The sequence below is a fragment of the Emydura macquarii genome, unplaced genomic scaffold, assembly GCF_026122565.2.
Source record: "Emydura macquarii macquarii isolate MOO-44397 ecotype Brisbane River unplaced genomic scaffold, CSIRO-AGI_Emac_v2 contig_2734, whole genome shotgun sequence".
Lineage (NCBI taxonomy): Eukaryota > Metazoa > Chordata > Testudines > Chelidae > Emydura > Emydura macquarii.
The window spans coordinates 3,313,975-3,335,991 of NW_027132871.1; the positions used below are offsets into that span (position 1 = coordinate 3,313,975).

At 50.9% G+C, this 22,017-nt stretch overlaps 17 non-coding genes across 17 annotated transcripts; 8 read left to right on the plus strand and 9 right to left on the minus strand.

The window, feature by feature from the left end:
* Positions 1-3,684: 3,684 nt before the first annotated feature.
* TRNAS-AGA (transfer RNA serine (anticodon AGA)) lies at positions 3,685-3,766 on the minus strand. The gene has a single exon. It is a non-coding gene; the product is annotated as a tRNA-Ser (tRNA).
* Positions 3,767-5,218: 1,452 nt separating this feature from the next.
* On the plus strand, positions 5,219-5,291 carry TRNAR-CCU (transfer RNA arginine (anticodon CCU)). Its single transcript has one exon. It is a non-coding gene; the product is annotated as a tRNA-Arg (tRNA).
* A 407-nt stretch (positions 5,292-5,698) lies between these two features.
* On the minus strand, positions 5,699-5,780 carry TRNAS-AGA (transfer RNA serine (anticodon AGA)). Its single transcript has one exon. It is a non-coding gene; the product is annotated as a tRNA-Ser (tRNA).
* A 1,454-nt stretch (positions 5,781-7,234) lies between these two features.
* Positions 7,235-7,307, plus strand: TRNAR-CCU (transfer RNA arginine (anticodon CCU)). Its single transcript has one exon. It is a non-coding gene; the product is annotated as a tRNA-Arg (tRNA).
* A 407-nt stretch (positions 7,308-7,714) lies between these two features.
* On the minus strand, positions 7,715-7,796 carry TRNAS-AGA (transfer RNA serine (anticodon AGA)). Its single transcript has one exon. It is a non-coding gene; the product is annotated as a tRNA-Ser (tRNA).
* Positions 7,797-9,250: 1,454 nt separating this feature from the next.
* TRNAR-CCU (transfer RNA arginine (anticodon CCU)) lies at positions 9,251-9,323 on the plus strand. Its single transcript has one exon. It is a non-coding gene; the product is annotated as a tRNA-Arg (tRNA).
* Positions 9,324-9,730: 407 nt separating this feature from the next.
* TRNAS-AGA (transfer RNA serine (anticodon AGA)) lies at positions 9,731-9,812 on the minus strand. Its single transcript has one exon. It is a non-coding gene; the product is annotated as a tRNA-Ser (tRNA).
* A 1,453-nt stretch (positions 9,813-11,265) lies between these two features.
* Positions 11,266-11,338, plus strand: TRNAR-CCU (transfer RNA arginine (anticodon CCU)). Its single transcript has one exon. It is a non-coding gene; the product is annotated as a tRNA-Arg (tRNA).
* Positions 11,339-11,745: 407 nt separating this feature from the next.
* TRNAS-AGA (transfer RNA serine (anticodon AGA)) lies at positions 11,746-11,827 on the minus strand. The gene has a single exon. It is a non-coding gene; the product is annotated as a tRNA-Ser (tRNA).
* A 1,454-nt stretch (positions 11,828-13,281) lies between these two features.
* On the plus strand, positions 13,282-13,354 carry TRNAR-CCU (transfer RNA arginine (anticodon CCU)). The gene has a single exon. It is a non-coding gene; the product is annotated as a tRNA-Arg (tRNA).
* Positions 13,355-13,798: 444 nt separating this feature from the next.
* On the minus strand, positions 13,799-13,880 carry TRNAS-AGA (transfer RNA serine (anticodon AGA)). The gene has a single exon. It is a non-coding gene; the product is annotated as a tRNA-Ser (tRNA).
* Positions 13,881-15,334: 1,454 nt separating this feature from the next.
* On the plus strand, positions 15,335-15,407 carry TRNAR-CCU (transfer RNA arginine (anticodon CCU)). The gene has a single exon. It is a non-coding gene; the product is annotated as a tRNA-Arg (tRNA).
* Positions 15,408-15,814: 407 nt separating this feature from the next.
* Positions 15,815-15,896, minus strand: TRNAS-AGA (transfer RNA serine (anticodon AGA)). Its single transcript has one exon. It is a non-coding gene; the product is annotated as a tRNA-Ser (tRNA).
* Positions 15,897-17,350: 1,454 nt separating this feature from the next.
* On the plus strand, positions 17,351-17,423 carry TRNAR-CCU (transfer RNA arginine (anticodon CCU)). Its single transcript has one exon. It is a non-coding gene; the product is annotated as a tRNA-Arg (tRNA).
* Positions 17,424-17,830: 407 nt separating this feature from the next.
* TRNAS-AGA (transfer RNA serine (anticodon AGA)) lies at positions 17,831-17,912 on the minus strand. The gene has a single exon. It is a non-coding gene; the product is annotated as a tRNA-Ser (tRNA).
* A 1,453-nt stretch (positions 17,913-19,365) lies between these two features.
* On the plus strand, positions 19,366-19,438 carry TRNAR-CCU (transfer RNA arginine (anticodon CCU)). The gene has a single exon. It is a non-coding gene; the product is annotated as a tRNA-Arg (tRNA).
* Positions 19,439-19,845: 407 nt separating this feature from the next.
* TRNAS-AGA (transfer RNA serine (anticodon AGA)) lies at positions 19,846-19,927 on the minus strand. The gene has a single exon. It is a non-coding gene; the product is annotated as a tRNA-Ser (tRNA).
* Between the last annotated feature and the right edge of the window lie 2,090 nt (positions 19,928-22,017).

Genomic DNA, 22,017 nt, shown 5'->3' on the forward strand with positions numbered 1-22,017 from the left:
TGATACAGCTACATTGTTGTTGCTACTCCGGTGCAAAAAACAAAATCTCAACATCGAAAGCAAGGCCTGAGGCAGAAGAATTAAGTCACTTCCCAAGCTCAAACAAGGAGTGGGTGTCAGAGCATGTTACTCTTACTAAAACGCCAACAGCCTGTATTTAACACTTACATTTACGCTATTTCAATGTAACCCTTCTGCCAGGCAGAGCCGGCAGCAGCAAAGGACCAGGATCTATATCTAGGGGTTCCTGTCAATGATACAACAGCAAACCGGCTCAAACCCCCACCTAGTCACCTCGAATTCACACACTATCCCCAAGTGTCCCCAAAAGGTAATACTTCCCCTCTTGCAAGCACAGAGTCTGAGAGTAGAAAATAAGCCTTTTAATAAAAGGAAGGAGGTAACACAGCACTGGTTTGGGAAAACAGTGCAAACAGAATTCATGAACACAATGAGCCAAACCCACCGCACCCCAGAGTACGTGGGGCATGTCCTTTGCCTTCTTGCTCTCCCCTGCCCTACTGACTGTTGTAGTTGCACTGTCCACCTCTCAGCTCCGGGGCTCAGCCAGCCCCCTCTGCTGGCTCCTGCCACCGGCCAGACTCAGGCTTAACAGGTCCCCTCTGCTGCACCTGCTGCCTGCAGGCCCCAACCACTGTGAGCTCCCACCACCTGCAGGTCCCCTCTGCTGCTTGCTCCTGCTGCCTACAGGCTCCGACCACTGCTGGCTCCCATCGCCTCTGGGCCTTGCTGAATCCCCTGTGCTGGCTCCCACCATGCTGTTTCCCATCACGCTGGGCCTCTCCAAGTCCTCTCTGCTGGTGGTCAGTCTCTCCAGGTTTGCCAGTTCCTTTAGTGATTTCAGCACTTAGTAAGTTTCAGCTGTCAGCTTTCATTCATGGGAAAACCTTCTACTGACACAGGAATAATGTCCCTGCTTTTTAAAAAAACAAAAGACTCCAAAAGGAATAATTAATTCTACCTTTTAACAGTGGGAGGAGATAGTCAATCCATGCCTGAGAGTAGCCCTTTGTCAGGGCTAGTGCAGCCTCAGCAGGGTAATGACCACACTCCTCCCTGCTTGATTTAACAGTCTCTGGCATCCTTTGTTGAGTTCTGTTCAGATGAGAGTGAATCTTTCATCAAAACAGACTAAGCACAGTTCTGCTGCCATTTGTTCAGACAACAAGGAGACAACATTTCATTACCCAGCAGTTACCACTCCAGTGATTTGTAACCCAATACCAGCCAGACTGACTGTTATGTTGAATCCTTTTAATTGCTTGTATTCAGAGAGAGGGAGAAACCAGCACAGGAACACAGAAAGATGCAACACAGGGAGCATCATTATTGAACTAACTCTAAAACCAGCAAGGATTGGCAGAGCTATCCCCTAATAGTTTAACTCTATTGCTATAGCAACAAGCTAAGCTCTGTTGCTACGGAAACCTAAGCAAGACACAAAATACACAACATATTCCTCCCCCTTAATGAAAACACCCATTTAACAGAACAATCACTATACTAGGGAATGAGGGTAGACTGCCTCATATTCCAGCTAAACCCCAGAGATTATTCTGCCCCCTAATGTGGGTTTGCCCTCGCTAATGATCCAATCATTGAGGAGGCCTTCTCTCTCTAGGTGGATTACAGTGGACTTTTGGTGTTCTTGCACTGGAAGGTGTTACTGGTGCAGGTCTAACAATGGGATCAGGACTCATAGCTCAAACAGGTGAAGATGTTGTATCTGCTCGAACAGGGGAGGAAGCTGTATCGGCTGCAGAGGTGGATGGAGGAGGGAAGTCAGGAACATGTTGTGACCCGTCCGTGCCCAGGGTAGCCAACTGATAATGCCAAGGTCAGGGCAGGCTGCAAAAGGAGAGCAGATTCTCCCCACGCTGGTGGGTGACACTGAAGCCCGGCTTCTCAAACAGCCATGAACTGCTTCTGATTTCCCCACACTGGATATCAAGAAGCCAGTCCACAAATGCCCACAGCCCCCTTTACTACATTTCAGCTCCAGGCTCCCAAATCAGCACTAGGTCCAGTAAAGAGACCACTTACTAGAACTCTATGCTCTTTACTAAAAAGGTTCCCTCTGACCCCAAGGGGTCAGCCACAGCACCAGATCAATATAAGTTTGGATCTTACCTAAAATATCACGCTGTCAGCCAATCCTTTAGTATCTAAAACTAAAGGTTTAATGTGAAAAGAAAGAAATAAACCATGAGAGAAATGTTAGAGGATTAGAGCAATCACAGATATACAAATGATTAAAAGTCCATACACATCAGGTTTCTGGAAGAAATGTGGAGTTGCAGGCTTGTATAGTCCCCTCTGGTTCACATCCAGTACCTGGATGGGTCTAGGTCCTTCGGTTCAGTTGCAAGATGAATTGATCCAGAGGTTGGTGTGTGTCTGCAGATTGAACAGGAGCAAAGACAAAATGGATCCTGTGGTTTGATCTTATAAACCCCCTCCCCCGGCCATGTGGCCCGTGGACAGTCACAAGACCCAAACTGGAGTCCGGAGTCACATGGGCCAATCCTGGTGCCTCTTCAGGTGTGCTGCCTGCAATGGAGTCCAGAGTCACGTAAGCAGGTTCTGGTGACTCCTTGGTGATGCTAGCTTCTCCCTCTGGGCCCCTTGCACCTGGGAATGCCTTAATGGGCCATTATGCAGGCCATTGTTCTGCGGCCATCCTATCTGGGGTGTTGCCCAGGCAGCACAATTTGAAACACAGATATCTCAAATACATCTATAACTTCCATTTCACATATTACACATGAACATATGTATTATTATCTTACCAAGCATATATAACCTTCCGAACAGTACCTGACATAGCATATCCCACATGGATTATTATGATTCTGCCATGCTGATGTCACACAATATACTAGCTGCCCCCCCACTCAAGCCAGCCCGCATGACACCCCCAACGCGAGACTGGTATAGAAAGGAGTAATCGGAGCTCCTGAATATACCTCAGGGGCCCCCCCATCCAGACAGCATGACACATGTAACTCTTGACATCTCACCTGTAATGGTGAGGTCAGGCAATTCAACTGGAGATGTGACCTTGGGACATGTATGACCTGGCAACAACTGATCTACATTCTTCTGCCAGGTGAGATCATCTGGACAGTGTAGGAAGCAGGTCCTGTTTGGGTGATGACTGTAGCAGGGACCCATTTAGCTCTAGAAGCATAATTACAAGTTAGGAGATGCTTTCCGGAACTAAAGGTTCAGTCTATTGCTCTGTGTGCACGTCTGATTACCTGGTTTCGCTGTTGACGTTGCACAACTTGTCATGCTTTAGCGGGTTTCAGCAAATCAAAGCAAGTGCACAGCTCTCGTCCCATCATAAAAAAGGCCGGAGAAGCAATGGTCATAACATGTGGTGTGTTTCTGTAGGATCATAAAGAGGTGTCCAGACACTTTTTAATGGACGAATGTCCCTTTGTAGATCTTAAAACTTGTTTCATGGTCTGCACAAACCTTTCAGCTAATCCATTGGTGGATGGATGATACAGTGGTGAGCAGATATGATGTATCCCATTTGTTTTCATAAAATTTTCCAACTACTGAGAGCAGCAAAGGACGATGCCACGTCCTCCAAGATACAGAGGTCCCTACGAAGCTTTTCAAAAATGCAAGGGCACCTGAAGAGAGGTGAAGGCTTGTAGTCGGCAGGACTCGAACCTGCGCGGGCAACGCCCAATGGATTTCTAGTCCATCGCCTTAACCTCTCGGCCACGACTACTCAAGCGCACCATGCCCTTACCCTAGGTGGGAAAAAAACGCAAGCCCAGGCCCTTTGCCCATGAGGCGTGGTACACTCTCCCCCTCTTGCAGCATCAGCTCGCAGGGTCTTTCCGCCTCCATGCAGTGGATGAGGCCGCCTTAAGACGGCAGGCGAAGCCATCCCAGAACCATGTCAGAGCCTGAGAGCCTAGAAGACCTAGTCAAGCACAACCTCGAAGTGTGCCCAATCTTCCACAGACTGACCTGGCTCAGGTAGGAATGGCAAAAGCTTGTCCGCATCCAGAGCCGAGGGGTACGCGAGAGCTGATGGCGGCGGCGTGCCGCAGGTGTGCTTGCTCCAGGCCAGAAAGCTTCTCTTCTTCCCTCCTGTGTTACGACCCGTGCCCAGGGTAGCCAACTGATAATGCCAAGGTCAGGGCAGGCTGCAAAAGGAGCAAATCGGCACCAGGTCCAGCAAAGAGACCAGTTACTCAAACTCTCTGCTCTTTGCTAAAAAGTTCCCTCTGACCCCAAAGGGTCAGCCACAGCACCAGTTCAATATAAGTTTGGATCTTACCTAAAATACCACGCTGTAAGCCAATCCTTTAGTATCTAAACTAAAGGTTTATTGTAAAAAGAAAGAAATAAACCATGAGAGAAATGTTAAAGGGTTAAAGTAAATCACAGATATACAAATGATTAAAAGTCCATATACTTCAGGTTTCTGGAAGAAATGTGGATTTGCAGGCTTGTATAGTTTCCTCTGGTTCACATCCAGTACCTGGATGGGTCTAGGTCCTTCGGTTCAGTTGCAAGATGAATTGGTCCAGAGATAGGTGTATGTCTGCAGCTGGACAGGAGCAAAGACAAAATGGTTTTTCTGGCTTGATCTTATAAACCCCCTCCTCCGGCCATGCGGCCTGTGGGCAGTCACAAGACCTAAAATGGAGTCCATAGTCACATGGGCCAATCCTGGTGACTCCTCTGGTGTGCCTGGGGTCCATAGTCACATGGGACAGTCCTGATGCTTCATCAGGTAGGCTGCCTGCAATGGAGTCCAGAGTCACGTAGGCAGGTTCTGGTGACTCAGTGGTGATGCTGGCTTCTCCCTCAGGGCCCCTTGCACCTGGGAATGCCTTAATGGGCCATTAAGCAGGCCTTTGTTCTGCAGCCTTCCTATCTGGGGTGTTGCCCAGGCAGAGCAGTTTGAAATACAGACATCTCAAATACATCTATAACTTCCATTTCAAATATCACACATGAACACAAGTATTATTATCTTACTCAGCACATTATAACCTTCCTAAGAGTACCTGACATGGCATATCCCACATGGATTATTATGATTCTGCCATACTGATGTCACCCAATATACTAAATGCCCCCCAGGCGAAAGAAGCTGTCCGTGGCGACGCCTCAGCCCACTTGTCATCTTGGCTCTTGGGCCAGTGAGCGAGCCCTCGGCTTCTCCGCCCCAGTGGCCTAATGGATAAGGCATTGGCCTCCTAAGCCAGGGACTGTGGGTTCAAGTCCCACCTGGGGTGCTCCTTGCTTAACTTCACGCTCCCCTTTACCGCCCTTAATTGGAGACCAGAAGCCAGCTGCCGTGGCTTGGCCATCCCCTCAGAAACAGAGAGCCTTCCTCACATGCTTGCGCTCCCTTGCCTCTTTTCTTGCTCTCCGGCCTCCACGGGCTGCACGCAACTTGGGCTTTCTTCCTCTCTTCACTCAGCAGGGAAACCTGGCGCCCAACAACGGCATGACTCAGAGGAAGACCAAAGAGCGACCACCAGCCTCTCCTACTTCAGGAAGCCTTGGCCGCCACATGGTAACCTGGCAGCCCTGCCAGCCGTGGCACGAGCACCAAAGGACCTCGCCACGTCCTCCGAGGTACGGAGGCCCCTGCGGCGCTTTGCCAAAATGCGAGGGCGCCCAAAGGGAGGTGAAGGCTCGTAGTCGGCAGGACTCGAACCTGCGCGGGCAACGCCCAATGGATTTCTAGTCCATCGCCTTAACCTCTCGGCCACGACTACTCAAGCGCACCACGCCCTTACCCTAGGTGGGAAAAAAACGCAAGCCCAGGCCCTTTGCCCATGAGGCGTGGTACACTCTCCCCCTCTTGCAGCATCAGCTCGCAGGGTCTTTCCGCCTCCATGCAGTGGATGAGGCCGCCTTAAGACGGCAGGCGAAGCCATCCCAGAACCATGTCAGAGCCTGAGAGCCTAGAAGACCTAGTCAAGCACAACCTCGAAGTGTGCCCAATCTTCCACAGACTGACCTGGCTCAGGTAGGAATGGCAAAAGCTTGTCCGCATCCAGAGCCGAGGGGTACGCGAGAGCTGATGGCGGCGGCGTGCCGCAGGTGTGCTTGCTCCAGGCCAGAAAGCTTCTCTTCTTCCCTCCTGTGATACGACCCGTGCCCAGGGTAGCCAACTGATAATGCCAAGGTCAGGGCAGGCTGCAAAAGGAGCAAATCGGCACCAGGTCCAGCAAAGAGACCAGTTACTCAAACTCTCTGCTCTTTGCTAAAAAGGTTCCCTCTGACCCCAAAGGGTCAGCCACAGCACCAGTTCAATATAAGTTTGGATCTTACCTAAAATACCACGCTGTAAGCCAATCCTTTAGTATCTAAACTAAAGGTTTATTGTAAAAAGAAAGAAATAAACCATGAGAGAAATGTTAAAGGGTTAAAGTAAATCACAGATATACAAATGATTAAAAGTCCATATACTTCAGGTTTCTGGAAGAAATGTGGATTTGCAGGCTTGTATAGTTTCCTCTGGTTCACATCCAGTACCTGGATGGGTCTAGGTCCTTCGGTTCAGTTGCAAGATGAATTGGTCCAGAGATAGGTGTATGTCTGCAGCTGGACAGGAGCAAAGACAAAATGGTTTTTCTGGCTTGATCTTATAAAGCCCCTCCTCCGGCCATGCGGCCTGTGGGCAGTCACAAGACCTAAAATGGAGTCCATAGTCACATGGGCCAATCCTGGTGACTCCTCTGGTGTGCCTGGGGTCCATAGTCACATGGGACAGTCCTGATGCTTCATCAGGTAGGCTGCCTGCAATGGAGTCCAGAGTCACGTAGGCAGGTTCTGGTGACTCAGTGGTGATGCTGGCTTCTCCCTCAGGGCCCCTTGCACCTGGGAATGCCTTAATGGGCCATTAAGCAGGCCTTTGTTCTGCAGCCTTCCTATCTGGGGTGTTGCCCAGGCAGAGCAGTTTGAAATACAGACATCTCAAATACATCTATAACTTCCATTTCAAATATCACACATGAACACAAGTATTATTATCTTACTCAGCACATTATAACCTTCCTAAGAGTACCTGACATGGCATATCCCACATGGATTATTATGATTCTGCCATACTGATGTCACCCAATATACTAAATGCCCCCCCAGGCGAAAGAAGCTGTCCGTGGCGACGCCTCAGCCCACTTGTCATCTTGGCTCTTGGGCCAGTGAGCGAGCCCTCGGCTTCTCTGCCCCAGTGGCCTAATGGATAAGGCATTGGCCTCCTAAGCCAGGGACTGTGGGTTCAAGTCCCACCTGGGGTGCTCCTTGCTTAACTTCACGCTCCCCTTTACCACCCTTAATTTGAGACCAGAAGCCAGCTGCCGTGGCTTGGCCATCCCCTCAGAAACAGAGAGCCTTCCTCACATGCTTGCGCTCCCTTGCCTCTTTTCTTGCTCTCCGGCCTCCACGGGCTGCACGCAACTTGGGCTTTCTTCCTCTCTTCACTCAGCAGGGAAACCTGGCGCCCAACAACGGCATGACTCAGAGGAAGACCAAAGAGCGACCACCAGCCTCTCCTACTTCAGGAAGCCTTGGCCGCCACATGGTAACCTGGCAGCCCTGCCAGCCGTGGCACGAGCACCAAAGGACCTCGCCACGTCCTCCGAGGTACGGAGGCCCCTGCGGCGCTTTGCCAAAATGCGAGGGCGCCCAAAGGGAGGTGAAGGCTCGTAGTCGGCAGGACTCGAACCTGCGCGGGCAACGCCCAATGGATTTCTAGTCCATCGCCTTAACCTCTCGGCCACGACTACTCAAGCGCACCACGCCCTTACCCTAGGTGGGAAAAAAACGCAAGCCCAGGCCCTTTGCCCATGAGGCGTGGTACACTCTCCCCCTCTTGCAGCATCAGCTCGCAGGGTCTTTCCGCCTCCATGCAGTGGATGAGGCCGCCTTAAGACGGCAGGCGAAGCCATCCCAGAACCATGTCAGAGCCTGAGAGCCTAGAAGACCTAGTCAAGCACAACCTCGAAGTGTGCCCAATCTTCCACAGACTGACCTGGCTCAGGTAGGAATGGCAAAAGCTTGTCCGCATCCAGAGCCGAGGGGTACGCGAGAGCTGATGGCGGCGGCGTGCCGCAGGTGTGCTTGCTCCAGGCCAGAAAGCTTCTCTTCTTCCCTCCTGTGATACGACCCGTGCCCAGGGTAGCCAACTGATAATGCCAAGGTCAGGGCAGGCTGCAAAAGGAGCAAATCGGCACCAGGTCCAGCAAAGAGACCAGTTACTCAAACTCTCTGCTCTTTGCTAAAAAGGTTCCCTCTGACCCCAAAGGGTCAGCCACAGCACCAGTTCAATATAAGTTTGGATCTTACCTAAAATACCACGCTGTAAGCCAATCCTTTAGTATCTAAACTAAAGGTTTATTGTAAAAAGAAAGAAAGAAACCATGAGAGAAATGTTAAAGGGTTAAAGTAAATCACAGATATACAAATGATTAAAAGTCCATATACTTCAGGTTTCTGGAAGAAATGTGGATTTGCAGGCTTGTATAGTTTCCTCTGGTTCACATCCAGTACCTGGATGGGTCTAGGTCCTTCGGTTCAGTTGCAAGATGAATTGGTCCAGAGATAGGTGTATGTCTGCAGCTGGACAGGAGCAAAGACAAAATGGTTTTTCTGGCTTGATCTTATAAAGCCCCTCCTCCGGCCATGCGGCCTGTGGGCAGTCACAAGACCTAAAATGGAGTCCATAGTCACATGGGCCAATCCTGGTGACTCCTCTGGTGTGCCTGGGGTCCATAGTCACATGGGACAGTCCTGATGCTTCATCAGGTAGGCTGCCTGCAATGGAGTCCAGAGTCACGTAGGCAGGTTCTGGTGACTCAGTGGTGATGCTGGCTTCTCCCTCAGGGCCCCTTGCACCTGGGAATGCCTTAATGGGCCATTAAGCAGGCCTTTGTTCTGCAGCCTTCCTATCTGGGGTGTTGCCCAGGCAGAGCAGTTTGAAATACAGACATCTCAAATACATCTATAACTTCCATTTCAAATATCACACATGAACACAAGTATTATTATCTTACTCAGCACATTATAACCTTCCTAAGAGTACCTGACATGGCATATCCCACATGGATTATTATGATTCTGCCATACTGATGTCACCCAATATACTAAATGCCCCCCCAGGCGAAAGAAGCTGTCCGTGGCGACGCCTCAGCCCACTTGTCATCTTGGCTCTTGGGCCAGTGAGCGAGCCCTCGGCTTCTCTGCCCCAGTGGCCTAATGGATAAGGCATTGGCCTCCTAAGCCAGGGACTGTGGGTTCAAGTCCCACCTGGGGTGCTCCTTGCTTAACTTCACGCTCCCCTTTACCACCCTTAATTTGAGACCAGAAGCCAGCTGCCGTGGCTTGGCCATCCCCTCAGAAACAGAGAGCCTTCCTCACATGCTTGCGCTCCCTTGCCTCTTTTCTTGCTCTCCGGCCTCCACGGGCTGCACGCAACTTGGGCTTTCTTCCTCTCTTCACTCAGCAGGGAAACCTGGCGCCCAACAACGGCATGACTCAGAGGAAGACCAAAGAGCGACCACCAGCCTCTCCTACTTCAGGAAGCCTTGGCCGCCACATGGTAACCTGGCAGCCCTGCCAGCCGTGGCACGAGCACCAAAGGACCTCGCCACGTCCTCCGAGGTACGGAGGCCCCTGCGGCGCTTTGCCAAAATGCGAGGGCGCCCAAAGGGAGGTGAAGGCTCGTAGTCGGCAGGACTCGAACCTGCGCGGGCAACGCCCAATGGATTTCTAGTCCATCGCCTTAACCTCTCGGCCACGACTACTCAAGCGCACCACGCCCTTACCCTAGGTGGGAAAAAAACGCAAGCCCAGGCCCTTTGCCCATGAGGCGTGGTACACTCTCCCCCTCTTGCAGCATCAGCTCGCAGGGTCTTTCCGCCTCCATGCAGTGGATGAGGCCGCCTTAAGACGGCAGGCGAAGCCATCCCAGAACCATGTCAGAGCCTGAGAGCCTAGAAGACCTAGTCAAGCACAACCTCGAAGTGTGCCCAATCTTCCACAGACTGACCTGGCTCAGGTAGGAATGGCAAAAGCTTGTCCGCATCCAGAGCCGAGGGGTACGCGAGAGCTGATGGCGGCGGCGTGCCGCAGGTGTGCTTGCTCCAGGCCAGAAAGCTTCTCTTCTTCCCTCCTGTGATACGACCCGTGCCCAGGGTAGCCAACTGATAATGCCAAGGTCAGGGCAGGCTGCAAAAGGAGCAAATCGGCACCAGGTCCAGCAAAGAGACCAGTTACTCAAACTCTCTGCTCTTTGCTAAAAGGTTCCCTCTGACCCCAAAGGGTCAGCCACAGCACCAGTTCAATATAAGTTTGGATCTTACCTAAAATACCACGCTGTAAGCCAATCCTTTAGTATCTAAACTAAAGGTTTATTGTAAAAAGAAAGAAATAAACCATGAGAGAAATGTTAAAGGGTTAAAGTAAATCACAGATATACAAATGATTAAAAGTCCATATACTTCAGGTTTCTGGAAGAAATGTGGATTTGCAGGCTTGTATAGTTTCCTCTGGTTCACATCCAGTACCTGGATGGGTCTAGGTCCTTCGGTTCAGTTGCAAGATGAATTGGTCCAGAGATAGGTGTATGTCTGCAGCTGGACAGGAGCAAAGACAAAATGGTTTTTCTGGCTTGATCTTATAAACCCCCTCCTCCGGCCATGCGGCCTGTGGGCAGTCACAAGACCTAAAATGGAGTCCATAGTCACATGGGCCAATCCTGGTGACTCCTCTGGTGTGCCTGGGGTCCATAGTCACATGGGACAGTCCTGATGCTTCATCAGGTAGGCTGCCTGCAATGGAGTCCAGAGTCACGTAGGCAGGTTCTGGTGACTCAGTGGTGATGCTGGCTTCTCCCTCAGGGCCCCTTGCACCTGGGAATGCCTTAATGGGCCATTAAGCAGGCCTTTGTTCTGCAGCCTTCCTATCTGGGGTGTTGCCCAGGCAGAGCAGTTTGAAATACAGACATCTCAAATACATCTATAACTTCCATTTCAAATATCACACATGAACACAAGTATTATTATCTTACTCAGCACATTATAACCTTCCTAAGAGTACCTGACATGGCATATCCCACATGGATTATTATGATTCTGCCATACTGATGTCACCCAATATACTAAATGCCCCCCCAGGCGAAAGAAGCTGTCCGTGGCGACGCCTCAGCCCACTTGTCATCTTGGCTCTTGGGCCAGTGAGCGAGCCCTCGGCTTCTCCGCCCCAGTGGCCTAATGGATAAGGCATTGGCCTCCTAAGCCAGGGACTGTGGGTTCAAGTCCCACCTGGGGTGCTCCTTGCTTAACTTCACGCTCCCCTTTACCGCCCTTAATTGGAGACCAGAAGCCAGCTGCCGTGGCTTGGCCATCCCCTCAGAAACAGAGAGCCTTCCTCACATGCTTGCGCTCCCTTGCCTCTTTTCTTGCTCTCCGGCCTCCACGGGCTGCACGCAACTTGGGCTTTCTTCCTCTCTTCACTCAGCAGGGAAACCTGGCGCCCAACAACGGCATGACTCAGAGGAAGACCAAAGAGCGACCACCAGCCTCTCCTACTTCAGGAAGCCTTGGCCGCCACATGGTAACCTGGCAGCCCTGCCAGCCGTGGCACGAGCACCAAAGGACCTCGCCACGTCCTCCGAGGTACGGAGGCCCCTGCGGCGCTTTGCCAAAATGCGAGGGCGCCCAAAGGGAGGTGAAGGCTCGTAGTCGGCAGGACTCGAACCTGCGCGGGCAACGCCCAATGGATTTCTAGTCCATCGCCTTAACCTCTCGGCCACGACTACTCAAGCGCACCACGCCCTTACCCTAGGTGGGAAAAAAACGCAAGCCCAGGCCCTTTGCCCATGAGGCGTGGTACACTCTCCCCCTCTTGCAGCATCAGCTCGCAGGGTCTTTCCGCCTCCATGCAGTGGATGAGGCCGCCTTAAGACGGCAGGCGAAGCCATCCCAGAACCATGTCAGAGCCTGAGAGCCTAGAAGACCTAGTCAAGCACAACCTCGAAGTGTGCCCAATCTTCCACAGACTGACCTGGCTCAGGTAGGAATGGCAAAAGCTTGTCCGCATCCAGAGCCGAGGGGTACGCGAGAGCTGATGGCGGCGGCGTGCCGCAGGTGTGCTTGCTCCAGGCCAGAAAGCTTCTCTTCTTCCCTCCTGTGATACGACCCGTGCCCAGGGTAGCCAACTGATAATGCCAAGGTCAGGGCAGGCTGCAAAAGGAGCAAATCGGCACCAGGTCCAGCAAAGAGACCAGTTACTCAAACTCTCTGCTCTTTGCTAAAAAGGTTCCCTCTGACCCCAAAGGGTCAGCCACAGCACCAGTTCAATATAAGTTTGGATCTTACCTAAAATACCACGCTGTAAGCCAATCCTTTAGTATCTAAACTAAAGGTTTATTGTAAAAAGAAAGAAATAAACCATGAGAGAAATGTTAAAGGGTTAAAGTAAATCACAGATATACAAATGATTAAAAGTCCATATACTTCAGGTTTCTGGAAGAAATGTGGATTTGCAGGCTTGTATAGTTTCCTCTGGTTCACATCCAGTACCTGGATGGGTCTAGGTCCTTCGGTTCAGTTGCAAGATGAATTGGTCCAGAGATAGGTGTATGTCTGCAGCTGGACAGGAGCAAAGACAAAATGGTTTTTCTGGCTTGATCTTATAAACCCCCTCCTCCGGCCATGCGGCCTGTGGGCAGTCACAAGACCTAAAATGGAGTCCATAGTCACATGGGCCAATCCTGGTGACTCCTCTGGTGTGCCTGGGGTCCATAGTCACATGGGACAGTCCTGATGCTTCATCAGGTAGGCTGCCTGCAATGGAGTCCAGAGTCACGTAGGCAGGTTCTGGTGACTCAGTGGTGATGCTGGCTTCTCCCTCAGGGCCCCTTGCACCTGGGAATGCCTTAATGGGCCATTAAGCAGGCCTTTGTTCTGCAGCCTTCCTATCTGGGGTGTTGCCCAGGCAGAGCAGTTTGAAATACAGACATCTCAAATACATCTATAACTTCCATTTCAAATATCACACATGAACACAAGTATTATTATCTTACTCAGCACATTATAACCTTCCTAAGAGTACCTGACATGGCATATCCCACATGGATTATTATGATTCTGCCATACTGATGTCACCCAATATACTAAATGCCCCCCCAGGCGAAAGAAGCTGTCCGTGGCGACGCCTCAGCCCACTTGTCATCTTGGCTCTTGGGCCAGTGAGCGAGCCCTCGGCTTCTCTGCCCCAGTGGCCTAATGGATAAGGCATTGGCCTCCTAAGCCAGGGACTGTGGGTTCAAGTCCCACCTGGGGTGCTCCTTGCTTAACTTCACGCTCCCCTTTACCACCCTTAATTTGAGACCAGAAGCCAGCTGCCGTGGCTTGGCCATCCCCTCAGAAACAGAGAGCCTTCCTCACATGCTTGCGCTCCCTTGCCTCTTTTCTTGCTCTCCGGCCTCCACGGGCTGCACGCAACTTGGGCTTTCTTCCTCTCTTCACTCAGCAGGGAAACCTGGCGCCCAACAACGGCATGACTCAGAGGAAGACCAAAGAGCGACCACCAGCCTCTCCTACTTCAGGAAGCCTTGGCCGCCACATGGTAACCTGGCAGCCCTGCCAGCCGTGGCACGAGCACCAAAGGACCTCGCCACGTCCTCCGAGGTACGGAGGCCCCTGCGGCGCCTGCCAACTGGTCCACGGAGGCCCCTGCGGCGCTTTGCCAAAATGCGAGGGCGCCCAAAAAAGGGGAGGTGAAGGCTCGTAGTCGGCAGGACTCGAACCTGCGCGGGCAACGCCCAATGGATTTCTAGTCCATCGCCTTAACCTCTCGGCCACGACTACTCAAGCGCACCACGCCCTTACCCTAGGTGGGAAAAAAACGCAAGCCCAGGCCCTTTGCCCATGAGGCGTGGTACACTCTCCCCCTCTTGCAGCATCAGCTCGCAGGGTCTTTCCGCCTCCATGCAGTGGATGAGGCCGCCTTAAGACGGCAGGCGAAGCCATCCCAGAACCATGTCAGAGCCTGAGAGCCTAGAAGACCTAGTCAAGCACAACCTCGAAGTGTGCCCAATCTTCCACAGACTGACCTGGCTCAGGTAGGAATGGCAAAAGCTTGTCCGCATCCAGAGCCGAGGGGTACGCGAGAGCTGATGGCGGCGGCGTGCCGCAGGTGTGCTTGCTCCAGGCCAGAAAGCTTCTCTTCTTCCCTCCTGTGATACGACCCGTGCCCAGGGTAGCCAACTGATAATGCCAAGGTCAGGGCAGGCTGCAAAAGGAGCAAATCGGCACCAGGTCCAGCAAAGAGACCAGTTACTCAAACTCTCTGCTCTTTGCTAAAAAGGTTCCCTCTGACCCCAAAGGGTCAGCCACAGCACCAGTTCAATATAAGTTTGGATCTTACCTAAAATACCACGCTGTAAGCCAATCCTTTAGTATCTAAACTAAAGGTTTATTGTAAAAAGAAAGAAAGAAACCATGAGAGAAATGTTAAAGGGTTAAAGTAAATCACAGATATACAAATGATTAAAAGTCCATATACTTCAGGTTTCTGGAAGAAATGTGGATTTGCAGGCTTGTATAGTTTCCTCTGGTTCACATCCAGTACCTGGATGGGTCTAGGTCCTTCGGTTCAGTTGCAAGATGAATTGGTCCAGAGATAGGTGTATGTCTGCAGCTGGACAGGAGCAAAGACAAAATGGTTTTTCTGGCTTGATCTTATAAACCCCCTCCTCCGGCCATGCGGCCTGTGGGCAGTCACAAGACCTAAAATGGAGTCCATAGTCACATGGGCCAATCCTGGTGACTCCTCTGGTGTGCCTGGGGTCCATAGTCACATGGGACAGTCCTGATGCTTCATCAGGTAGGCTGCCTGCAATGGAGTCCAGAGTCACGTAGGCAGGTTCTGGTGACTCAGTGGTGATGCTGGCTTCTCCCTCAGGGCCCCTTGCACCTGGGAATGCCTTAATGGGCCATTAAGCAGGCCTTTGTTCTGCAGCCTTCCTATCTGGGGTGTTGCCCAGGCAGAGCAGTTTGAAATACAGACATCTCAAATACATCTATAACTTCCATTTCAAATATCACACATGAACACAAGTATTATTATCTTACTCAGCACATTATAACCTTCCTAAGAGTACCTGACATGGCATATCCCACATGGATTATTATGATTCTGCCATACTGATGTCACCCAATATACTAAATGCCCCCCCAGGCGAAAGAAGCTGTCCGTGGCGACGCCTCAGCCCACTTGTCATCTTGGCTCTTGGGCCAGTGAGCGAGCCCTCGGCTTCTCTGCCCCAGTGGCCTAATGGATAAGGCATTGGCCTCCTAAGCCAGGGACTGTGGGTTCAAGTCCCACCTGGGGTGCTCCTTGCTTAACTTCACGCTCCCCTTTACCACCCTTAATTTGAGACCAGAAGCCAGCTGCCGTGGCTTGGCCATCCCCTCAGAAACAGAGAGCCTTCCTCACATGCTTGCGCTCCCTTGCCTCTTTTCTTGCTCTCCGGCCTCCACGGGCTGCACGCAACTTGGGCTTTCTTCCTCTCTTCACTCAGCAGGGAAACCTGGCGCCCAACAACGGCATGACTCAGAGGAAGACCAAAGAGCGACCACCAGCCTCTCCTACTTCAGGAAGCCTTGGCCGCCACATGGTAACCTGGCAGCCCTGCCAGCCGTGGCACGAGCACCAAAGGACCTCGCCACGTCCTCCGAGGTACGGAGGCCCCTGCGGCGCTTTGCCAAAATGCGAGGGCGCCCAAAGGGAGGTGAAGGCTCGTAGTCGGCAGGACTCGAACCTGCGCGGGCAACGCCCAATGGATTTCTAGTCCATCGCCTTAACCTCTCGGCCACGACTACTCAAGCGCACCACGCCCTTACCCTAGGTGGGAAAAAAACGCAAGCCCAGGCCCTTTGCCCATGAGGCGTGGTACACTCTCCCCCTCTTGCAGCATCAGCTCGCAGGGTCTTTCCGCCTCCATGCAGTGGATGAGGCCGCCTTAAGACGGCAGGCGAAGCCATCCCAGAACCATGTCAGAGCCTGAGAGCCTAGAAGACCTAGTCAAGCACAACCTCGAAGTGTGCCCAATCTTCCACAGACTGACCTGGCTCAGGTAGGAATGGCAAAAGCTTGTCCGCATCCAGAGCCGAGGGGTACGCGAGAGCTGATGGCGGCGGCGTGCCGCAGGTGTGCTTGCTCCAGGCCAGAAAGCTTCTCTTCTTCCCTCCTGTGATACGACCCGTGCCCAGGGTAGCCAACTGATAATGCCAAGGTCAGGGCAGGCTGCAAAAGGAGCAAATCGGCACCAGGTCCAGCAAAGAGACCAGTTACTCAAACTCTCTGCTCTTTGCTAAAAAGGTTCCCTCTGACCCCAAAGGGTCAGCCACAGCACCAGTTCAATATAAGTTTGGATCTTACCTAAAATACCACGCTGTAAGCCAATCCTTTAGTATCTAAACTAAAGGTTTATTGTAAAAAGAAAGAAAGAAACCATGAGAGAAATGTTAAAGGGTTAAAGTAAATCACAGATATACAAATGATTAAAAGTCCATATACTTCAGGTTTCTGGAAGAAATGTGGATTTGCAGGCTTGTATAGTTTCCTCTGGTTCACATCCAGTACCTGGATGGGTCTAGGTCCTTCGGTTCAGTTGCAAGATGAATTGGTCCAGAGATAGGTGTATGTCTGCAGCTGGACAGGAGCAAAGACAAAATGGTTTTTCTGGCTTGATCTTATAAACCCCCTCCTCCGGCCATGCGGCCTGTGGGCAGTCACAAGACCTAAAATGGAGTCCATAGTCACATGGGCCAATCCTGGTGACTCCTCTGGTGTGCCTGGGGTCCATAGTCACATGGGACAGTCCTGATGCTTCATCAGGTAGGCTGCCTGCAATGGAGTCCAGAGTCACGTAGGCAGGTTCTGGTGACTCAGTGGTGATGCTGGCTTCTCCCTCAGGGCCCCTTGCACCTGGGAATGCCTTAATGGGCCATTAAGCAGGCCTTTGTTCTGCAGCCTTCCTATCTGGGGTGTTGCCCAGGCAGAGCAGTTTGAAATACAGACATCTCAAATACATCTATAACTTCCATTTCAAATATCACACATGAACACAAGTATTATTATCTTACTCAGCACATTATAACCTTCCTAAGAGTACCTGACATGGCATATCCCACATGGATTATTATGATTCTGCCATACTGATGTCACCCAATATACTAAATGCCCCCCCAGGCGAAAGAAGCTGTCCGTGGCGACGCCTCAGCCCACTTGTCATCTTGGCTCTTGGGCCAGTGAGCGAGCCCTCGGCTTCTCTGCCCCAGTGGCCTAATGGATAAGGCATTGGCCTCCTAAGCCAGGGACTGTGGGTTCAAGTCCCACCTGGGGTGCTCCTTGCTTAACTTCACGCTCCCCTTTACCACCCTTAATTTGAGACCAGAAGCCAGCTGCCGTGGCTTGGCCATCCCCTCAGAAACAGAGAGCCTTCCTCACATGCTTGCGCTCCCTTGCCTCTTTTCTTGCTCTCCGGCCTCCACGGGCTGCACGCAACTTGGGCTTTCTTCCTCTCTTCACTCAGCAGGGAAACCTGGCGCCCAACAACGGCATGACTCAGAGGAAGACCAAAGAGCGACCACCAGCCTCTCCTACTTCAGGAAGCCTTGGCCGCCACATGGTAACCTGGCAGCCCTGCCAGCCGTGGCACGAGCACCAAAGGACCTCGCCACGTCCTCCGAGGTACGGAGGCCCCTGCGGCGCTTTGCCAAAATGCGAGGGCGCCCAAAGGGAGGTGAAGGCTCGTAGTCGGCAGGACTCGAACCTGCGCGGGCAACGCCCAATGGATTTCTAGTCCATCGCCTTAACCTCTCGGCCACGACTACTCAAGCGCACCACGCCCTTACCCTAGGTGGGAAAAAACGCAAGCCCAGGCCCTTTGCCCATGAGGCGTGGTACACTCTCCCCCTCTTGCAGCATCAGCTCGCAGGGTCTTTCCGCCTCCATGCAGTGGATGAGGCCGCCTTAAGACGGCAGGCGAAGCCATCCCAGAACCATGTCAGAGCCTGAGAGCCTAGAAGACCTAGTCAAGCACAACCTCGAAGTGTGCCCAATCTTCCACAGACTGACCTGGCTCAGGTAGGAATGGCAAAAGCTTGTCCGCATCCAGAGCCGAGGGGTACGCGAGAGCTGATGGCGGCGGCGTGCCGCAGGTGTGCTTGCTCCAGGCCAGAAAGCTTCTCTTCTTCCCTCCTGTGATACGACCCGTGCCCAGGGTAGCCAACTGATAATGCCAAGGTCAGGGCAGGCTGCAAAAGGAGCAAATCGGCACCAGGTCCAGCAAAGAGACCAGTTACTCAAACTCTCTGCTCTTTGCTAAAAAGGTTCCCTCTGACCCCAAAGGGTCAGCCACAGCACCAGTTCAATATAAGTTTGGATCTTACCTAAAATACCACGCTGTAAGCCAATCCTTTAGTATCTAAACTAAAGGTTTATTGTAAAAAGAAAGAAAGAAACCATGAGAGAAATGTTAAAGGGTTAAAGTAAATCACAGATATACAAATGATTAAAAGTCCATATACTTCAGGTTTCTGGAAGAAATGTGGATTTGCAGGCTTGTATAGTTTCCTCTGGTTCACATCCAGTACCTGGATGGGTCTAGGTCCTTCGGTTCAGTTGCAAGATGAATTGGTCCAGAGATAGGTGTATGTCTGCAGCTGGACAGGAGCAAAGACAAAATGGTTTTTCTGGCTTGATCTTATAAACCCCCTCCTCCGGCCATGCGGCCTGTGGGCAGTCACAAGACCTAAAATGGAGTCCATAGTCACATGGGCCAATCCTGGTGACTCCTCTGGTGTGCCTGGGGTCCATAGTCACATGGGACAGTCCTGATGCTTCATCAGGTAGGCTGCCTGCAATGGAGTCCAGAGTCACGTAGGCAGGTTCTGGTGACTCAGTGGTGATGCTGGCTTCTCCCTCAGGGCCCCTTGCACCTGGGAATGCCTTAATGGGCCATTAAGCAGGCCTTTGTTCTGCAGCCTTCCTATCTGGGGTGTTGCCCAGGCAGAGCAGTTTGAAATACAGACATCTCAAATACATCTATAACTTCCATTTCAAATATCACACATGAACACAAGTATTATTATCTTACTCAGCACATTATAACCTTCCTAAGAGTACCTGACATGGCATATCCCACATGGATTATTATGATTCTGCCATACTGATGTCACCCAATATACTAAATGCCCCCCCAGGCGAAAGAAGCTGTCCGTGGCGACGCCTCAGCCCACTTGTCATCTTGGCTCTTGGGCCAGTGAGCGAGCCCTCGGCTTCTCTGCCCCAGTGGCCTAATGGATAAGGCATTGGCCTCCTAAGCCAGGGACTGTGGGTTCAAGTCCCACCTGGGGTGCTCCTTGCTTAACTTCACGCTCCCCTTTACCACCCTTAATTTGAGACCAGAAGCCAGCTGCCGTGGCTTGGCCATCCCCTCAGAAACAGAGAGCCTTCCTCACATGCTTGCGCTCCCTTGCCTCTTTTCTTGCTCTCCGGCCTCCACGGGCTGCACGCAACTTGGGCTTTCTTCCTCTCTTCACTCAGCAGGGAAACCTGGCGCCCAACAACGGCATGACTCAGAGGAAGACCAAAGAGCGACCACCAGCCTCTCCTACTTCAGGAAGCCTTGGCCGCCACATGGTAACCTGGCAGCCCTGCCAGCCGTGGCACGAGCACCAAAGGACCTCGCCACGTCCTCCGAAGTACGGAGGCCCCTGCGGCGCTTTGCCAAAATGCGAGGGCGCCCGAAGGGAGGGGAAGGCTCGTAGTCGGCAGAATTCGAACCTGCACGGGCGACACCCAATGGATTTCTAGTCCATCGCTTTAACCTCTCGGCCACGACTACTCAAGCGCACCATGCCCCTACCCTAGGTGGGAAAAAAACGCAAGCCCAGGCCCTTTGCCCATGAGGCGTGGTACACTCTCCCCTCTTGCAGCATCAGCTCGCAGGGTCTTTCCGCCTCCATGCAGTGGATGAGGCCGCCTTAAGATGGCAGGCGAAGCCATCCCAGAACCATGTCAGAGCCTGAGAGCCTAGAAGACCTAGTCAAGCACAACCTCGAAGTGTGCCCAATCTTCCACAGACTGACCTGGCTCAGGTAGGAATGGAAAAAGCTTGTCCGCATCCAGAGCCGAGCGGTACGCGAGAGCTGTGTGTGGTAGCATGCTGCACATGTGCTTGCTCAAGGCCTGAAAGGCTTGCTTTTTCCCTCCCAACCAAACTCATAGACTCTGAGACTTTATTGTCTGACAGGATGATTATAATAATCTAATCTGATCTCCTGCATAACACAGGCCACAGAGCCTCACCCACTCACTTCTGTTATAGTTCTCTAACATATGATTGAGTTATTGAAGTCCTCAAATCGTGGTTTAAGAACTTCAAGGTTCAGAGACTTCAAGTGTCTAGAGCCCCATGCTGTAGAGGAAGGTGAAAAACTCTCAGGGCTCCTTTCAGTCTGACTTGGGAGAAAATTCCTTCCCGACCCTAAATATGGTCATGAGCTCATCTCTAAGGATGTGGGTAAGACTAACCAGGCTGACACCCAAGAAAGAATTCTGTGCAGTAACTCAGAACCAACCCCATCTAATATCCCATCACAGGCCATTGGGTATCTGTACCACCAGTAGTCAAAATCAGTCAATTGCCAAACTAGGCTGTCCCATCATACCATCCGCTCCATAAATTAATCAAGATCAGTTTTGAAGCGAGCTAGGTTTTTTGCTCCCACTGGAAGGCTATTCCAGAACTTCACTCCTCTGATGGCTAGAAACCTGCATCTAATTTCAAGTCTAAACTTCCTAATGGCTACTTTATATCTATTAGTTCTTGTGTCTACATTGGCACTGAACTTAAATAATTCCTCTCTCTCCCTGTTATTTATTCCTCTGTTGTATTTATAGAGAGAATCATATGTCCCCTCAACCTTCTTTTGGTTAGGCTAAACAAGCCAAGTTCTTTGAGTCGCCTCTCATAAGGCAGGTTTTCCATTCCGCGGATCATCCTAGTAGCCCTTCGCTACACCTCTTCCAGTCTGAGTTCATCTTTCTTAAACATGGAGGACCAGAACCACACACAATATTCCAGATGAGGTCTCACCAGCACCTGTATAATGGTACTAACACCTCCCTATCTCTACTGGAAATATCTCGTCTGATGCATCCTACAACCACATTAGCTTTTTTCATGGCTACATCACATTGGCGGCTCACAGTCATCCTGTGATCAACCAATATGCCCAGGTCCTTCTCCTCCTCTGTCACTTCCAACTGCATCCCCGGCTTATAGCAAAAATTCTTGTTATTAGTCCATACATTTCATCTTATTTCTATTAGTCTTGTTTATAAGGTCATCCAGATTTTCTTGTATGATATCCCGATCCTTCTTTATATTGGCAATACCTCCCAACCTTGTGTCATCCTCAAACTTTATTAGCACATTCCTACTTTTTGTGCCATTTATGTCTTCCAGTTACAAATTTTAAATAAATATCAAAACATTAATATAAATAAATAAATAAATAATATGTATATATAAAACCAAAAAGTAACAAAAAAGCACCAGCCTCAAATGTTCAAAAAAATAAAATAACTTTTACCCAAATAGCCAAAAACTGCCCACCTTAATAACCCTAAAATAAAATCCACCACAAAAAACAGAAACAAAATAAACTATAAAAAATAACAATAATCATACTTACAAAACATAAATAATTAACAATCATACCAAAATACAAATACAACATAACAAAAGAAAACCCATAAAATAACATAAAAGCTTAAAAATATTAAAAAAACAAAAAAATGAAAACATTAAATTTAGTTCTACAATCATCCTCCAAAAACATTGATGCGCACCAACAGGTCCCTGCTCCCTCCCTTGTGTCTTAGCCACCTGGCCAGTGAACTAACACGAACAACTAAGGCTAGTAACTA